General features: G+C 45.8%; 1 protein-coding gene across 1 annotated transcript in view; it reads right to left on the minus strand.

The window, feature by feature from the left end:
- The window catches only part of STK32B (serine/threonine kinase 32B), a 386,337-nt gene that overhangs the window by 95,201 nt on the left and 271,918 nt on the right, over positions 1-19,218 (minus strand). The gene's annotated exons all lie outside the window — the stretch shown is intronic.

Below are 19,218 nucleotides of genomic sequence, written 5' to 3' on the forward strand. Positions count from 1 at the left end.
ATCTCCATGAGAATAAGAACTGGCCTGAGTTTTGCCCAGTCTGTTTCAAGTAGAGAGCAGTGCCTGGCACATCGTTAACTCCAAAAGTGCTGTGGAAGGAGTCCATGACTGCCCAAGATTCCATTGTTAGAAACTGCTCTTACTTTACACTTTTTCATCTTAACTAATCTTCCCAATTACCCCTCAGGAAGGAAAATGATTCCCATTTGACGGATGAGGAAGCTAAGTCAGAGTTTAAGCCCCTGTATATATACAGAAAGAGGGAGAGGGGCTGGGAGAGGATGCCTGTAAAGTCATGAAACATGAAACTTTTCTCTTTATAACATCAATTCACAAAACTGTTTTCCCTGGTAGGCTCACTTGGTAAAGAATACGCCTGCAATGCGGGAGACCTGGGTTTGATTCCCTGGGTTGGGAAGAGCCCCTGGAGAAGGGAAAGGCTACCCACTCCAGTATTCTGGCCTGGAGAATTCCATGGACAGCACAGTTCATGGGGTCACAAAGAGTTGGACACGACTGAGCGACTTTCACTTTCACTTCTCTTTCATTCACAAAATTAGGGAGAGCATAATTGGGCTTCCCTTGTGGCTCAGCTGGTAAAGAATCTGCCTACAATGCGGGAGACCTGGGTTTGATCCCGGGGTTGGGAAGATCCCCTGGAGAAGGGAAAGGCTACCCACTTCAGTATTCTGGCCTGGAGAATTCCATGGACTCTACAGTCCATGGGGTCGCAAAGAGTCGGACACGACTGAGCGACTTTCATTCATTTCATCATTAGTATTAATGCAATTCCTGTTTATCTCCTAAGCAACCCCCTTCCATTCCGTAGCATTATTTCTGTACAGAAGTTTGGCCTTTTGTATTTCTCTTGGTAGCGCTGGAGAGGTTTGGGAAGGGGTCGGAAGGACCGTGCTACAGCGAGGACCCTGGAGTGAGGACCTTGGATTAAACATAAGGGGAAGGGACGGGTGTGCATGGCGACAGGACCGAGGTTGCTCGGTTGCAGCCCACTCCATTCCATTTTCTTTTTATCTGTTGAGTGAGGAGAAATGAAATAGCTCATAGCCAGCTGCAGGATAGGTCTAGTTAGGGGCAGCTTCACCAGAATAATAAACAGTCAAATTGTCCCCAGGAAAGAAGCAGTGGCTCAGCAGATGCCTCACACACTGAACGTGGCCCGGGGATTCGAGCAGCCTCATGTGTGTGTGGTTTCATCACGTCCTATCTCAGACCATGGTGGCTCCAGCTGTGGTCCAAGCACTACTGATGCCAGCAGCCCCTGGAGCACGATCCTCGCTGTTATCAGTAACAGAGTCACCTCTATGAAGATCCTCAAGTTTCACCACATGCACAAGGAGAGGAATATCTATGCCCTGCCTCCTTGGAGACCTCAGGTAGCTGCCTTGCAGTGGGGCTGGGATCTAGAGGTTATATTTGCTTGAGGTCCCAAGGATGCGTCAGAGGAACCATCAGCCTTCGGTCTGCTTGTTGCTGTTGTTCAGCTGCTAAGTTACGTCTGACTCTTTGCCACCTCGTGAACTGCAGCACGCCAGGCTCCTCTGTCCTCCACCATCTCCCGGAGTTTGCTCAAATTCATGTCCATCAAGTCAGTGATGCCATCCAACCATCTCATCCTCTGTCACCCCCTTCCCCTCCTGCCCTCAACCTTTCCCAGCATCAGGGTCTTTTCCAATGAGTTGACTCTTTGCATCAGGTGGCCAATGTATCGGAACTTCGGCATCAGTCCTTCCAATGAATATTCAGAATTGATTTCCTTTAGGGTTGACTGTTTGATCTCCTTGCGATCCATGGGACTCTCAAAAGTTTTCTCCAGCACCACAGTTCCAAAGCATCAGTTCTTCGGTGCTCAGTCTTCTTTATGGTCCTTCTCTCACGTCTGTATATGACTACTGGAAGAACCACAGCTTTGACTAGACAGACCTTTGTTGGCAAAGTGATGTCTCGCTTTTCACTACATTCCATGTCTAGCTTTGTCACAGCTTTTCTTCCAAGGAGCAAGTGTCTTTTAATTTCAGAGTTTCCTTCGGCTTCTACGACAACATACCACACATGGGGCAAGCAGGTGGGGAGCTTAAAAACCAGAAATTTCGCTTCTCACAGTCCTGGAGGCTGGAAGTCCAAGATGAAGGTGTGGGCAGGGTTGACTTCCTGTGAGTCATTCCTCCTTGGCGTGTAGATGGCCGTCTTCTTGCTCTGAACTCACATGGTTTCATCACTCCTCTCAGGTCTATGTCCTAATCCTCCTCCTCTTGAAAGGACACCAGTCATGTTCATTAGAGCCCACCATTATGACTGATCTTAATCATCTCTTTAAGACCCTATCTGCAAATACTGTCACGTTCTCAGGTACTGGGGGTTAGGATTTCATTATATGAATGTGTGGGGGACACAGTTCAGCTCATAACAGCCTCTCAGGGGATTATGTGTAAAGAAAGAGAAACCTCTTGGCCACTGGTTGGCAGGTGGGAGGACGGGCCCCCTCTGGAGATGGTTGCTGGGGAATAGAGGTCCAGGAAGAGTCAGGTTCTCTGAAGTCAGAGGGTGTATGTAGTCAGCATAAGGAAGATGCCAGAGGGGGACTGAATGATGGAGGTAGAGGATGTTAGAGAGTGCGGGGACCCTGTGACGGAGTCAAAAGGGCCCCGGTGGAAGGTCTGGGAAGAAAGGAAATGTGAAGGGCACAGACGACAGTGCCACAAGTCTTGGAGACAGGGGTTTGAATCTAGCTCTGCCAATGATCTCAAAAGGGGCATAAGAATATCCATTTATAGAATCCCAATAACTGGTTGCTCTCAACCTCACCGTTATCACTGACCAGCCATGGAGGGGAGGAGGGGGCCTAATTCAGGGCTAAATCCTGAGGTTTCCTCCCTCCCGCGCAGTGCTCCCTTCTCCCCAGGCACAGTGTTGAACCCCAAAAGCTCTGAGTGCCCACTATCTGCACAGCTCAGAGCTGACCAAGGACTTTACCTCTCTACATAGAGCCTATGACCAGCTCTCAGCCACATGCCTGGGCAGAATTGTCACTGCTTTTGTAGGTGAAGCATTGTCTGCACGAGGAAGGGGAGCAACATGCCAAGGTCACGCCAAGGTCAACAAGCTAGGGAGGGTCAGAAGCAGTGATGAAACCTGGAGCTTCGGGATGGGGCTCCAGGAACATTCCAGGCACAACTCTATGTGCTGGGCCAGTGTTTCTCAGAGAAGTCTCCACCAGCTCCATCAAAGCCAATAGCAGCAGGCTTGACGAAAAAAAAATGCAGACATACACCAAGGCCGCAACCTGAAACAGGAAATCAGACTTTTGGGGAACTGGCTGGTGGTCTGCTCTGTGGGTGCTGACCTGCACCCTCAATGTTGAGGACCATTACGATGATCTTTGGTTTTATACCCTCTCTACCAACTCCTTCCTTGCCCACGTTCCCTTCCCACTCAGCTAGCATTTCATAAAGCATGTGCCATCACCAATGTTTTGACTCATTAGTTCAGGAGCTACATGGAAAGCAGTACACTACTGGACATTTCAGTTTTCACTTCATTCTCCTGATCAAGAAGAAAGTCAGCCTGGTACTTTGACCATCTCTCTATCACTTGCTAATCCCATCTCACACTTTTGGTTGAGTTTTGTCATATGATTTTGTTTTCATTGATTTTTCTTGACAGTCACCTTCTATTTAAAGCAAGTGATATTGGTTTGCCGTTTCAGATACGAACTAAAAGTCCTTTAAAAGGAAAGCATTAAATGAAAGAAAAAATCAATTGACCAAAAATGGGAAGCATTTGGTTGGTGGGGTGATGGGGCAAATATTAAGAGGGCGTTTTGTGGATCTGAAGTTGGGAATCCTGTCTCAAAACTGTCTGTCAGTTTGGAAAGCGATCTGAGATGCTTACCAAGACAGGTTCTTCATGCTTTAGCCCTTTGGTAGCTATTTTAGGTTTGAGAGCTCTTTCTTATGCCTAAATGGAAAAAAAAAATGTGAATTTTAATGGTGAAATATAAGGATCAGGTATTCTTGAATTCAAGGGTATTTCCATATATATCACATCACACAGACATCCGGTGACCACCTGGCATCAAGACTGATTTGGTAGATAGAGCAATACAGTCCTCTCCAATAGAGTAAATGTGCAGAGAGCCAGCAGGGGGCACAGGGGCCAGCAGAGGGAGCAGCCCCTTCTTAGGGTGGAAGAACTTGGAGCAGACTTCTTGGAGCTGAGGGCCCGGGCCCCAGGCAGACTGGACATGCCACAGGCAAGGGAGAAGGGGGTGCTGGTGCACAGTACAGGCTGGATGAAGGGGTGGGTGACACAAGGCATGTTGGGAGGTGGCCGAAGCGGGTTAGGAGGAACAAGCCTGCTGGGGTCTGGGCTTTTTGAAGAGACCCAGGAGAAGCCCCTGGAGAATTTCTAACACAGTGAAAACTTGTTTCTTAAGCATTTGAAAGAGACCCTGCTGGACAGCTTGGGGAATAAAGAGGGAGAGAAAGAAGGTAGGGAGACCCCCAGGAGGGTTATCAGAAAGCTAGGAGAGAAATGATTGAGTGTGGCGAGGAGGAAAGAGACGCTGAGTGGGAGGGGGAGGAGGAAGGGGTGGGAAAAGGGGAGATGGAGGGAGGAGAGGTAGGAGGTGGAAAGTAGAGGGTGGAAGGTGGGGGTGAAGAATCCAGGGTGGGGGTGGAATCCAGGAGGTGAGGTGGGGAGGGAGATGGAAGGAGGAGGAGTGGGAGGTGAAGAATTGAGGGTGGAGGGATGGGAAGGGAGGGAGACGAGGGAAGGATGGCTGCAGATTCTGACCAATAACTTTAGATGGGGTTCAATACGCCTGGGGGCTCTGCTTCTTCCAGACTCATCTTTACCAACCTGATGCTGACAAATGGCCATGTTGGTGACCGTTCCCAGGGATCTGTGTGTCCTTATGGAGGAGAAGAGAAGACAATCTCTGAAAGTGTCAGCCTCTCGGAGACAAGTAGGGTCCTTGGCTCCTGCCAGGGCTTCCCTAATAGCTCAGTTGGTTAAAAAAAAATCCATCTGCAATGCAGGAGACCCCAGTTCGATCCCTGGGTTGGGAAGATCCCCTGGAGAAGGGAAAGGCTACCCACGGTACTCTGGCCTGGAGAATTCCATTGGCTGTATACTCCATGGGGTTGCAAAGAGTCAGACACGACTGAGCAACTTTCACTTTCACTTCACTTGGGCTCCTGCCAGTGCTCTGGTTGGGTCCCTCTCTGTCTGTTCTCTAACAGATGGCAGGCGGGGAAGTGATGAGAGGGAGAGAGAGGGAGAACATGGCTTTGTGTCTTCCTAAGTGATGGAGACACCACTCTGGAGAGAAGCAAGGGAGGTAGTTTGGGCGACAAGGGCAGCTGTGACATCAGACATCCCTCCCTGAACCCAGCTGGCATCACTTGCTCAGTTTGTGGCCTGACCTAACTTGGTGATATGAACTTTCTAAACTTTGCTTACCTGCAAAGTGGAGGCAACAATTTCTGTCTCTAGGGAGTGCTGTGAAGCCTAATGTGATAACAAATAACAACAGGACACCTAGTGCTGGAGGAACAGGAAGGAGAAAGCGGGGCTGAGTTAGGAGTGAGGCTGCAGGAGCCTGGGGAGAGATTGGGGGAGGCGTCAGGACACATTCCAGCTCAGGCGAGGGCCTTGGTCCAGTCTAACTGCAGTGTGCGGATCCTGCAGGGGTGTCACAGAGAAGAACAAACCTGACTCCAATACTAGATCTATTCCTTTAGTTCTAATCCTTGTGCTCTGTAGCCTGTGCTGAGTCATGCGGGCTTTGCACCTTTGTAAAAGAATGTTACCTGTAGCTTGAAATACACATGATAGCCCATTCTCAAGGTTCTGACCATTATAGGTATAACACTTTCCCATTAATTGTTGTTGTTTAGTTGCTCAGTCATGTCCTACTCTTCGTGACCCCATGGACTGCAGCATGCGAGGCTTGCCTGTCCTTCACCATCTTCCAGAGTTTGCTCAAACTCATGTCCATTGAGTTGGTGATGCCACCCAACTATCTCATCCTCTATTGTCCCCTTCTCTTCCTGCCCTCAATCTTTCCCAGCATCCGGGTCTTTTCCAGTGAGCTGGCTCTTCACATCAGGTGCCCAAACTATTGGAGTTTCAGCACCAGTCCTTCTAATGAATAGTCAGGGTTGGTTTCATTTAGGATTGACTGGTTTGATCTCCTTGCTGTCCAAGAGACTCTCAAGAGTCTTCACCAGAAACACAGTTCAAAATCATCAACTCAGCACACAGCCTTTGTTATGGTCCAACTCTCACATCCATACATGACTACTGGAAACACCAGAGCTTTCAGTATATGGACCTTTGTTGGCAAAGTGATATCTCTGCTTTTTGATACGCTGTCTAGAGATAAAAAGTTGCAGAAAAGAGAGTAACATTTGTCTTGTTGGAGGATCATGATGACCAGACACATGTGGATAGCTGCAAAAACAAAGGATTCCAGCACTAAGAAGCTGTGATAACCAGCCACACCCTCTTCCCTTTTAGTAAAAAAAGAAGCCTGAATTCTAACTGAGGGTAGAACATCTTTGTGATACTACGGTATTACAAAGTATACACTGTGTAACATATAGTACACACTATAGTGTATCAAGAAGATACACTATCTTCTTGGTCTACTTGGCTTTCCAAATAAAGTTGTGATTCCTTGCCCCAACAACGCATTTCTCAATTTACTGGCCTGTCCTGCCGTGACCAGTATGAGCTTGTACTTGGTTGACAAGGGTTTCCAATAGGGGAGGGACATGGTCTAATTTAAATTTGTAGAAGATGGCTTGACATTTTCCAGTAAACATGGGGAATGGACAAGATGCATTAGGATCATTAGAATGCAAGCACCAGGTGGACAAGTATGGCCATGTTTCTGCTTACTGCTTTGGAAGAGCGCCTGGCACAGGGTAAGTGAGCATTAAGTATTTTTTCAGAGACTGGATAAATCCCCAAGGAAGACAAGGAATAAAACCAGTATGAACCCACTGGGACAAAGAGATCAGGACCATTTATACCAAAGGGTGAGCTGTCATCACATGTTTAAAAAGCCAAGCAGAAGGAAGAGCCGACTGAATGGACTCTTGGAAGCTCTGATGTCAGTTCTCCTTTAGGGGAGCCCAGCAAGCCAGTTACTCACAGAACTTCAGAGAATCTCCAGCTACAGAAGGACTGGGGTCCACCGAAGATGGGCTGTGCTGGGGGCTGTAGAGCTGACACACTTCACCTACGCTGTTGGACCCACAAATCCACTCCCAGCCTTATGATGCTGGGTCACTCACAGGGAAGGGTGGATACATGCACATGGCTGAAATGGGGAGGCGAATAAACAAAGGTCTGACTCATAAAAGGTGTCCCAACTCCCATGTCCTGTCCTGTAGCCATGTCCTCAGAGGCCAGGCTAAGATCAACACCGTTCACAAGACTTAAGAGGCCTCAGAGAGTGAAGATTTTCAGACACTGACATGGCCAGTTGCAGCCTGGTCATCTGGTGGAGGAACTTCTCCACCAGCTTGAGCTGTCTGATGCTCCACCGGGGGTCCTCCAGGCCCAGGACCTACCAACCAGCTTTTTATTGTCTCCTTCTTCACTATCAGTGGGTGGTAATCAATGACCAGTAGCCATCTGAGGAAAACCTTCAAAATGAAAAGCAGAGAGAAAATAGAAATATCAAAGGACTTCAGAGGACACAGAAATAAATGCAGAGAAGAGGAACCTTCAAAATAACTACGATTAATATCCTCAGAGAGTTAGGAGGAGATACTGTATAAAACAAAAAAAAAACACAATAAGGTGCAATGAAAAAGGAGCCATCAGAGAAGGAGAAAGGACTCTTGGAATTAGAATATCTGACAACTAAAAAAAAAAAAAAAGAATCAAGAATCAATAGGTTTGGTTTCAGGAGAAACCACACTTCAAATTTTGAATTTTCATCTTTTCTCAACCACATAATATGCAGAGTCATGATACTGGATGGCGGAGAGGCTGCAGTTCCATCAGTCATAAGATCATGAGGGTAAACAACCTATATACATACAACCATTCTGTACCCAGACAAGTATGCTGTTTTTCACTTCAATACAGTATTCAATAAAATACATGAGCTATTCAACACTTAACTATAAAACGAGCTTTGTGTTGGATGATTTCACCCAATATAAGCATTCTGAGCACATTTAAGGCAGACCAGGGACGGGGGAGCCTGGTGGGCTTCCGTCTATGGGGTCACACAGAGTCGGACACGACTGACGTGACTTAGCAGCAGCAGGCTAAGCAAAAAGGCTAGACTAGGCTACTCTAAAGCCTCTGACTGTGTGGATCACAACAAACTGTGGAAAATTCTTCAGGAGATGGGAATACCAGACCACCTTATCTGCCTCCTGTGAAACCTGTATGCAGGTCAACAAGTTAGAACCAGACACGAAACAATGGGCTGGTTCAAAATTGGGAAAGGAGTACATCAAGGCTGCTCTTATTGTCATCCTGCTTATTTAACTTATATGCAGAGTACATCATGAGAAATGCTGGGCTGGAAGAAGCACAAGCTGGAATCAAGATAGCTGGGAGAAATATCAGTAACCTCAGATATGCAGATGACACCACCCTTATGGCAGAAAGTGAAGAAAAACTAAAGATCCTCTTAATGAAAGTGAAAGAGGAGAGTGGAAAAGTTGGCTTAAAACTCAACATTCAGAAAACGAAGATCATGGCATCTGGTCCCATCACTTCATGGCAAATAGATGGGAAAACGATAGCAACAGTGACAGACTTTATTTTCTTGGGCTCCAAAATCACTGCAGATGGTGACTGCAGCCATGAAATTAAAAGACACTTACTCCTTGGAAGAAAAGCTATGACCAACCTAGACAGCATATTAAAAAGCAGAGACATTACTCTGCTGACAAAGGTTCGTCTAGTCAAAGCTATGGTTTTTCCAGTAGTCATGTACAGATGTGAGAGCTAGACAATAAAAAAGGCTGAGTGCTGAAGAATTGAGGCCGTCAAACTGTTGTGTGAGCGAAGACTCCTGAGAGTCTCTTGGACTGCAAGGGGATCAAACCAGTCAATCCTAAAAGAAATCAGTCCTGAATATTCATTGGAAGAACTGATGCTGAAGCGCCAATACTTTGGCCACCATATGTGAAGAACTCCATATATGACACACCATTTGTGACTCATTGGAAAAGACCCTGATGCTGGGAAAAATTGAAGTCAGGAGGAGAAGCGGGTGACAGAGGATGAGATGGCTGGATGGCATCACCGACTCGATGGACATGAGTTTGGACAAACTCCAGGAGATGGTGAAGGACAGGGAAGCCTGGCGTGCTGCAATCCATGGGGTCGCACAGAGTTGGACACAACTGAGTGACTGAACAACAGGGCTAAGCAATGATGCTTGGTAGGTTAGGTGTAAGAAAAGGATTTTTAACTTATAATATTTTCAGCAAACAATGGGCTTATCAGGATGTAACCCTATCATAAGTTGATGAAGATATGAGTAGCTATCCTTTTGGTTCTGTTTCTCTGCAGAACCCTACAAACACAGATGGGCAAGTTATACCCATGAGGACTCATCTTGTTTCTTTCTTTACTGGGTGACTCCGACTCATGCTTCAAGTCATTGCTCCAGAGTTGTCTTCCCCTAGAAAGCTTTTCCTGGCTCCAGAGGCTGACCCCATGGCTGCTGCAGTCATATCTTACAATTGCATGCATGCACGCTGTCATTTCAGTCATGTCCGACTCTTTGTGACCCTATGGACCCTATGGGCTTCTCTGTCCATGGGATTCCCCAGGCAAGAATATTGGAGTAGGTTGCCATGCCCTCCTCCAGGGGATCTTCTTGACCAGGGGTCGAACCTGTGTCTGTCTCCTGCATTGGCAGGCAGGTTCTTTACCACTAGTGCCACCTGTTCTATTTTCCAACTGGTGTTAAAAAAATGCTTGACTCCTAGTTAGCATCCAGTTAATCTTTGTCAGTCTCGTACAAGCAAAGTGAAGATTTACCACTGGGGCCATGTGTCTTGTGTCTTGAAGGGCTTCCACTCTGCTGAACCCAATCTAAAACTTTACTGGGCTTCAGGCAGAAAACTCAGCTTTGAAATGCCTTGCAAAAATCAATCTGAATTGAGGAAAGGCATACAGATGTGTGCTGGAGAGGAAGAGCTGGGCTATTAGTGTGGTTGAATCCCCTTTCTCCTGCTGAGGCCTTGTGCTCAAAGTGTGTAGACGCAGTTATTTATTGTAATGATAGGAATGAAGCTGAAATCTTATTAAATAGTCCACTGACCCAGAAAAGATGAGAGCAGAGATGTCATCTTCTCCTTTTTAAACATTCTGAATTTTTTGCTCTAGTATAGGATGAAACATTGAATTAATGACAATTGCCCTGGTAGGGTGCCAATACAGAATAGTAATGACAATGTCTAGAATGTTGAATGAAAGCTAAGGGGTGCTGGATACCATGACTCCTGGCATGATGGAAGCTTCAAGGCTCTGGCAGAAAGAATGGATGGCATCGTGGTGGTTTTCAGTAAATTAACCAAGTCCGTGCGTAACCTGGTTGGACAGAGGTAACAGGAACCAGGGGAGCCCAGGGCTGTGGCATCCTCTGCTTCTATTAATACATCTTCTGTTCTCCTGCTTGGTATCCTGATCCCCGATCCTTTGGTTTTTTTTTTTTTTCTCACATGTAAGCCCTTCTAGCTATTGCTGCCCATCTCGTCATGGGGTGGGTCTCTACTGGCTAATTTTGTTGTGCTCTCTTTCTGGACCATCTGCTTTATCTTGATTATTTGCCTGTCTTCAGGGATGAGTAGGGTCAACTTGAATGCAGCCCACATCCTGGCCTTTTTCTAAGGGTGGAGAAGTGGCCTGTGCCTCCAGGAGGACATCTGTGTGACCATCTGGGTGTGTCCTGCACGGCAGGACTCTCATCCTCACCGTGTTGCCTGCTGGACACTGTCCCTATCTGGTCTCCTGGTCTCCCTGTCCCAAGTTCCATAGGCCAGTATCCTGGGATGGTCACACAAGAGAATCTGTTTTTAAATATTTGTATCTACTTTATTGCAAAAAGGTTTATAAAGAGGCTTACACAACACATATATGATCACTGCTGCTGCTGCTGCTAAGTCGCTTCAGTCATGTCTGACTCTGTGCGACCCTATGGACAACAGCCCCCCATGCTCCTGTGTCCACAGGATTCTCTAGGCAAGAACACTGGAGTGGGTTGCCATTCCCTTCTCCATATATGATCACTGGGTTATAAAATAATAACCGATCATGTGAGGGAAACAGAAAGGAAGCCCTATGAAAACTGCACCATTATTCTATAGAGTACTTTTGCATGAACTGGAAAAAGATGCTCCCCCTCTACACAGAGGTCAATCTATGTCTCAGGCACACATCTTGTTTTGGTAAATAAAGTTTCATTGGAATGCAGTCACTCCCATTCATTGATGCATTTTTATCTATTATTACTCTCACACTACAAAGACGGAACTGATGAATGAGACAAAGACCCACAAATCTGAAATATTCACTCACCGACCCTGTAGATAAAACATCTGCACAACAAGCTAAGCACAGGCAGGGCTGGATTCTAGCTCCGCTGTCTTCTTCTACTGCCCTGCCTTGTGCTGTCGTCATAACAACATTGCAAAGGAATTATGACAAGAGTCAGGCTCAAGAACAACAAAGACTTGCCTGGTGGTGCAGTGGTTAGGACTCTATGTTTCCACTGCAGGAGGTGTGGGTTTGATCCCTGGTTGGGGAACTAAGATTCCGCATGCTGCATGGCATGGTCAAAAATTTAAAAATAAATACAAATTTAAAAAAGAATGATAAAGGCACGGCCAATCCCCAGATAGGTTCCTCTGAGCTCCTTTCTGACCAGATCTAATCCTGGGTGCTGTCTTTGGCCTGCCAAGTTTTCTTTTAGGAAGAATCTTCCTGCTACAATAGTTTAGTGAGAGTCCCCCTACTCTTCCCTTTTTTTTTTTCTTTTTGATGTAGACCATTTTTGAAAGGGAAAGTCACTCAGTTGAGTCTGACTCTTTACTATCCCATGGACTATACAGTCCATGGAATTCTCCAGACCAGAATACTGGAGTGGGTAGACTTTCCCTTCCCAACCCAGGAATCAAACTGGGGTCTCCTTCATTGCAAGCGGATTCTTTACTAGCTGAGCCACAAGAAGAGCCCAAGAACACTGGAGTGGGTAGCCTATTCCTTCTCCAGGGGATCTTCCCGACCCAGGAATTGAACTGGGGTCTCCTGTATTGCAGGCGGATTCTTTACCAACTGAGCTATCAGAGGAACCCTTTGAAGTCTTTATTGAGTTTGTTTCTGTTTCGGGTTTTTGGCAGTGAGGCATTTAGGATCATAGCTCCCGGACCAGGGATCAAACCTGCATTAGAAGGTGAAATCTCACCCCCTTGTAGTCCCATCCCACTGTCCATGTCTCTTCCTAGTAAGTGTCCATTTGCTGATCCTCCATTCTGCTCCTGGCTAGAAATTCCCACTGTCTTTGTTGCATTTGAATCTGAGCTTGATCTTTCTTCTTTCAGGTAACAGTCTCGATCCCTTTGCAATAGTCCCGAATAAAGTCTTCTTTACCATTTAGCAAATGTCAAGGGTAATCTTTTCTTTATCAGAGTTGAATAACTTGTCTGAAGTCGCATGGTCCATCAGTGACAGCATCAGGGCTCCCATCCGGGCCCTGAGGCATCCAGCCCAGCAACTCTGTCCCATGGCACCTGCCTCTCCAGCCAGGCATCCGAGATGGCATGTTGCTCATACACATTGGACTCTGGACTTGAGTTTGGGGACACTTTTGCTCGACTGAAATACTGTTTCCCATCCTGGAAGTGTAGACAAACCTCTGATTCACACTCTCAATCACCATCTTTACCCACTGATGCCATTAGTCACCTCTTCAGAATTAAAGTCGCTTAAAAGGGCTGCCAAAGAGTTCATTGATTCATTGATCTACTCATTCAAAACGTGGTGCTCCTGCAATATTGCAGACTCTGAGTCAGCCAATGAGAATCCCACATGAATATGAAGATGTCCACAAGAGCCTGACCACTGGTGAACTGCTGAAATCAATGCAGTTTAATGTGCTTGCTCACAGCTTCACAGACCATCTTGGGCTCGTAACTAGGGAACACACCTAACAGGATCACGATTGAGATTGTCGTGTTGCCTGAGAACTGGCCACCAGGTCCAAGAGGTGGACTCACCAAGTGTCAGCACAGTCGGTCTGTCCTCCAGCTGCCATTGAACCCTAAACCCTCTTATAAGAAGACGGGTGAGGGTAGAAAGTGAGAGCCACCAGGCATGACATGCCTGCTTGGAGAAGGAAGCCGAAAAACATAGGAAGAGGTGCTCTGACCCTCTGAAGCTAAGAGACTCACAGTAGAGATATAAGCTGCCTGTGAGAATTAATGAATGGTGTTTTATGCACTGTCTGCTCAGGCTGTGAGCCTGCTGTTTGCTCTTTTGCTGACCTCAACAGTAGAAGAAAGAATGAGAGTAAGTGATATAGGCCAATTCGCTGGATTTAGGCTTGGCCTCTAGATAATCTGTGGCTTGACTAAAGAAAGAAGTTTATTTCTCCACCATGTAGTAATTTAGAGGTAGGCACCTGACAGCCAGCACAGCACCTGGCACCACAAAGTCTTTGAGGAACCAGGTTCTTTCTAGCTCCCCACTCTGTCATCAAAGGTGTGGATCTTCCTCCCCTTGGATAGAGCTCCAGGTAACATGTCCCCATCCAAGCAGCCAGTTGGAAGAAGTGGGGAGGAAGAGGCAAAGAGGTTGTGTCAACCGGCTCATCAGGTTTCTGGAAGTTGCCTTTGACATTTCTGCTCATGTCTCATTGGCCAGCACCCAACCCATGATCACAGCTAATGGAAAGGAGGCAGGCAACATGGTGTTTATTTTGACAGCCACACGCCCAGCTAAAATGTACTACTATGGGCCATGGGAATAGTACAGCTACAATTAACCATCCAAGTGTCCCCTTTGGGGGTTTCCTTCAGAGAAGAGGAATTGAAGGGGATGGAAGAAGGAAGCTGTGCTCTGAAACTCCAATGTCAAGGTGCCCCTACCAGGCCCTCCTAAGAACTCTCTCAGGCCCATGAGAGACAAGGCCGTCTGCCACCAGGACCACCTGGGTTCATCGCCTACTTGACCTTGGGCATATTTCTGTGCCCCTATGCCTGAGTTTCCTAATTTATAATTTGGGAATAATAATAGACCTAATTCAGGAGGTTGCTGTGAGTATTAAGTGAGTTATTGAATGTAACCCCCTTAGAACTAGACCCAGCAAGTGTTAAGTTTTCTGTGGTTGTTACTCGGACATCTCCATGTAGAGTGTCCACGCAGTCGTTGCTGTTGTTGTTAAGTTGTGTCCGACTCTTATGCAATCCTGTGGGCTGCAGCCCACCAGGCTCGTCTGTCCATGGACTTCTCCAGGAAAGAATACTCGAGTGGGGTTGCCATTCCCTTCTCCAGGAAATCTTCCTGACCGAGGGGTTGAACCCATGTCTCCTGCAATGTAGGTGGATTCTTTACCACTGAGCCACCAAGGAAACCCCCATGGCTGGTTGGTCAGTCAACTGCAAAAGGACTAACATGGCCAGTTACACAAGTCCCTTTTATCTCCCTCTTCTTTGACCTGACACACCAAGAAGTGAGAGACCCAGAAGTGAGAGGAGCTTGGAGGTGGGCATCTCCACACTCATACTGCTAAGGGGAGAGATGACAAAGGAGAGGGCAGAGAAGTCCTCCCCACCTCAGCATCCATAGCCACACCTGCACAGTGACTCTGGGGAAGGCTCTGGATCTTATATGAGAATCCAATTTTAAACTGGACCACACTGCACTTTGGATTAGCAAAGTTTCCTGGGATGTGATGGAATCCACCCAAAATGCAATCAGCTATACAACAGAGTAAGAACATTCACCACTGCACAACCAAACAAGGATTAGACAAAAATACAGAAAATTTGATTTAAATAGCCCAATGAGCAGAAATAACATAATAAACTGGCTATGCTCACATTTCCCTCCTACAAGTTGGCTTGCACTTGGCCAAGTGTGGCAGCCCATGGAGGTTTCACGTGTGTTCCAATAGATGAGCCCGGGCGGGTTTTCAGTGTTGGTGCAGGGGAGTGCCAGCTCTCTAGCCTGGTTCTCTGTCCTGTATGCGTCCTCTCTCCAGCATCCTGTTCAACCGTCCTCCAGCCTCTAATGATGGGCTCAGGGAAAGCCTACTACTCACTGTCTGGTGAGGCTGTTGGCAACAGCCCGGGCAGCTCCAAATCCTTTATGGAGAATCCAACCAGCACCCCCATCACATCTGCCACAATTCTGCCCACTGGGACCACACAATTCAAGCATATTTCCTCTTTTATTTGACAAATCAAAAGGCATAAAGAGCTTTCCCTGAGCTTCTCCAGAACATTTATGAATCATGTGATGGGTGGTGGTGATGAATGGTCTTTCACTGGGCACCGTCAAAGGGATTCTGAATTGCCAAAGCCATCTTGAGAAAGAAGAATGGAGCTAGAGGAATCAAACTTCCATACTTCAGATTATACTATAAAGCTACAGTCATCAAGACAGTATGGTACTGGCACAAAAACAGAAATATAGACCAATGGAACAAGATAGAAAGCCCAGAAATAAACCCATGCACCTATGGGTACCTTATTTTTGACAAGGCAAGAATATACAATGGGGCAAAGACAGCCTCTTCAATAAATGGTGCTGGGAAAACTGGACAGCTACATGCAAAAGAATGAAATTAGAAAACTTCCTAACACCATAAAGAGATAAACTCAAAATGGATTAAAGACCTAAATGTAAGACCAGAAAACTATAAAACTCTTAGAGGAAAACATAGGCAGAACACTTAATGACATAAATCAAAGCAAGATCCTCTATGACCCACCTCCTAGAGAAATGGAAATAAAAACAAAAGTAAACAAGTGGGACCTGATTAAACTTAAAAGCTTTTGCACAGCAAAGGAAACTATAAGCAAGGTGAAAAGACAACCCTTGGAATGGGAGAAAATAACAGCAAATGAAACAACTGACAGAGGATTAATTTCCAAAATATACAAGCAGCTCACACAACTCAATACCAGGAAAACAAATAACCCAATCAAAATGTGGGAAAAAGACCTAAACAGACATTTCTTCAAAGAAGACACACAGATGGTTAACAGACACATGAAAAGATGCTCAGCATTGCTCATTATTCAGTTCAGTTCAGTCGCTCAGTCGTGTCTGACTCTTTGTGACCCCAAGAACCGAAGCATGCCAGGCCTCCCTGTCCATCACCAACTCCCAGAGTCCACCTAAACCCATGTCCATTGAGTCGGTGATGCCATACATCCATCTCATCCTCTGTCGTCCCCTTCTCCTCCTGCCCTCAATCTTTCCCAGCATCAGGGTCTTTTCAAATGAGTCGGCTCTTCGCATCAGGTGGCCAAAATATTGGAGTTTCAGCTTCAAAATCAGTCCTTCCAATGAACACCCAGGACTGATCTCCTTGAGGATGCACTGGTTGGATCTCCTTGAAGTCCAAGGGACTCTCAAGAGTCTTCTCCAACACCACAGTTCAAAAGCATCAATTCTTTGGCACTCAGCTTTCTTTATAGTCCAACTCTCACATCCATACATGACTATCGGAAAAACCATAGCCTTGACTAGACGGACCTTGGTTGGCAAAGTAATGTCTCTGCTTTTTTTATGCTGTCTAGGTTGGTCATGACTTACCCTCCAAGGAGTAAGCGTCTTTTAATTTCATGGCTGCAGTCACCATCTGCAGTGATTTTGGAACCCAGAAAAATAAAATCAGCCACTGTTTCCCCATCTATTTGCCATGAAGTGATGGGACCAGATGCCGTAATCTTAGTTTTCTTAGTGTTGAGCTTTAAGACAACTTTTTCACTCTTCTCTTTCACTTTCTTTTTAGTTATTTATTTTTTCTTCTTCTTTTTTCTGTTTCACTTTCATCAAGAGGATCTTTAGTTTTTCTTCTTCACTTTCTGCCATAAGGGTGGTGTCATCTGCATATCTGAGGTTATTGATATTTCTCCTGGCAGTCTTGATTCCAGCTTGTGCTTCCTCCAGCCCAGTGTTCCTCATGATGTACTCTGCATATAAGTTAAATAAGCAGGGTGACAATACACAGCCTTGATGTACTCCTTTTCCTATTTGAAACCAGTCTGTTGTTCTAACTGTTGCTTCCCGACCTGCATACAGGTTTCTAAAGAGGCAGGTCAGGTGGTCTGGTATTCCCATCTCTTTCAGAATTTTCCACAGTTTATTGCAATCCACACAGTCAAAGGTTTTGGCATAGTCAATGAAGCAGAAATAGATGTTTTTCTGGAACTCTCTCGCTTTCTCCATGATCCAGAGGATGTTAACAATTTGATCTCTGGTTCCTCTGCCTTTTCCAAATCCAGCTTGAACATCTGGAAGTTCACGGTTCACATACTGCTGAAGCCTGGCTTGGAGAATTTTGAGCATGACTTTACTAGCATGTGAGACGAATGCAATTGTGCAGCAGTTTGAGCATTCTTTGGCATTGCCTTTCTTTGGGATTGGAATGAAAACTGACCTTTTCCAGTCCTGTGGCCACTGCTGAGGTTTCCAAATTTGCTGGCATACTGAGTGCAGCACTTTCACAGCATCATCTTTCAGGATTTGAAATAGCTCAACTGGAATTCCATCACCTCCACTAGCTTTGTTCGTAGTGATGCTTTCTAAGGCCCACTGGACTTCACATTCCAGGCTGAATGGCTCTAGGTTGAGTTACCACACCATTGTGATTATCTGGGTCGTGAAGATCTTTTTTGTACAGTTCTTCTGTGTATTCTTGCCACCTCTTCTTAATATCTTCTGCTTCTGTTAGGTTCATACCATTTCTGTCCTTTATCGAGCCCATCTTTGCATGAAATGTTCCCTTGGTATCTCTAATTTTCTTGAAGAGATCTCTAGTCTTTCCCATTCTATTGTTTTCCTCTATTTCTTTGCATTGATTGCTGAGAAAGGCTTTCTCCTTGCTATTCTTTGGACCTCTGCATTCAAATGGGTATATCTTTCCTTTTCTCCTTTGCTTTTCACTTCCCTTCTTTTCACAGCTATTTGTAAGGCCTCCTCAGACAGCCATTTTGCTTTTTTGCATTTCTTTTTCTTGGGGATGGTCTTGATTCCTGTCTCCTGTACAATGTCACGAACCTCCATCCATAGTTCATCAGGCTCTCTATCAGATCTAGTCCCTTAAATCTATTTCTCACTTCCACTGTATATTACTCAGCCATAAAAAGGAACACGTTTGAGTCAGTTCTGATGAGGTGGATGAACCTAGAACCTATTATACAGACTGAAGTGAGTCAGAAAGAGAAAGATAAATATCATATTCTAACACATATACGGAATCTAAGAAAATGGTTCTGAAGAATTTACTTACAGGGCAGCAATGGAGAAACAGACAAAGAGAACAGACTTATGGACACGGGGAGAGGGTGAGACATATGGAAAGAGTGACATGGAAACTTACATTACCATATGTAAAATAGATAGCCAATAGGAATTTGCTGTATGGCTCAGGAAACTCAAACAGGGGCTCTGTATCAACCTAGAGGGGTGGGACGGGGAGGGAGATGGGAGAGAATTTCAAAAGGGAGGGGAATATGTATACCTGTGGCTGATTCATGTTGAGGTTTGACAGAAAACAACAAAATTCTGTAAAGTAGTTATCCTTCAATAAAAATAAATAAATTAAAAAAAAAACACCATGTAGTATTATATTTCTCTTTTAGCTTAGTTCTAGGGAGAAATGTGGGAGAAGGCAATGGCAACCCACTCCAGTACTCTTGCCTGGAAAATCCCATGGGTGGAGGAGCCTGGTAGGCTGTAGTCCATGGGGTCGCGAAGAGTCGGATACGACTGAGCGACTTCACTTTCACTTTTCACTTTCATGCATTGGAGAAGGAAATGGAAACCCACTCCAGTGTTCTTGCCCGGAGAATCCCAGAGACGGCGGAGCCTGGTGGGTTACCATCTATGGGGTCGCACAGAGTTGGACACGATTGAAGTGACTTAGCAGCAGCAGCAGCAGGGAGAAATGTGAGTTCTTTCTGGGAAACAAGCTGTTTTCTT

Source organism: Moschus berezovskii, chromosome 5 (genome assembly GCF_049115385.1).
Source record: "Moschus berezovskii isolate FMDL1 chromosome 5, NW_MosBer_1.0, whole genome shotgun sequence".
NCBI lineage: Eukaryota > Metazoa > Chordata > Mammalia > Artiodactyla > Moschidae > Moschus > Moschus berezovskii.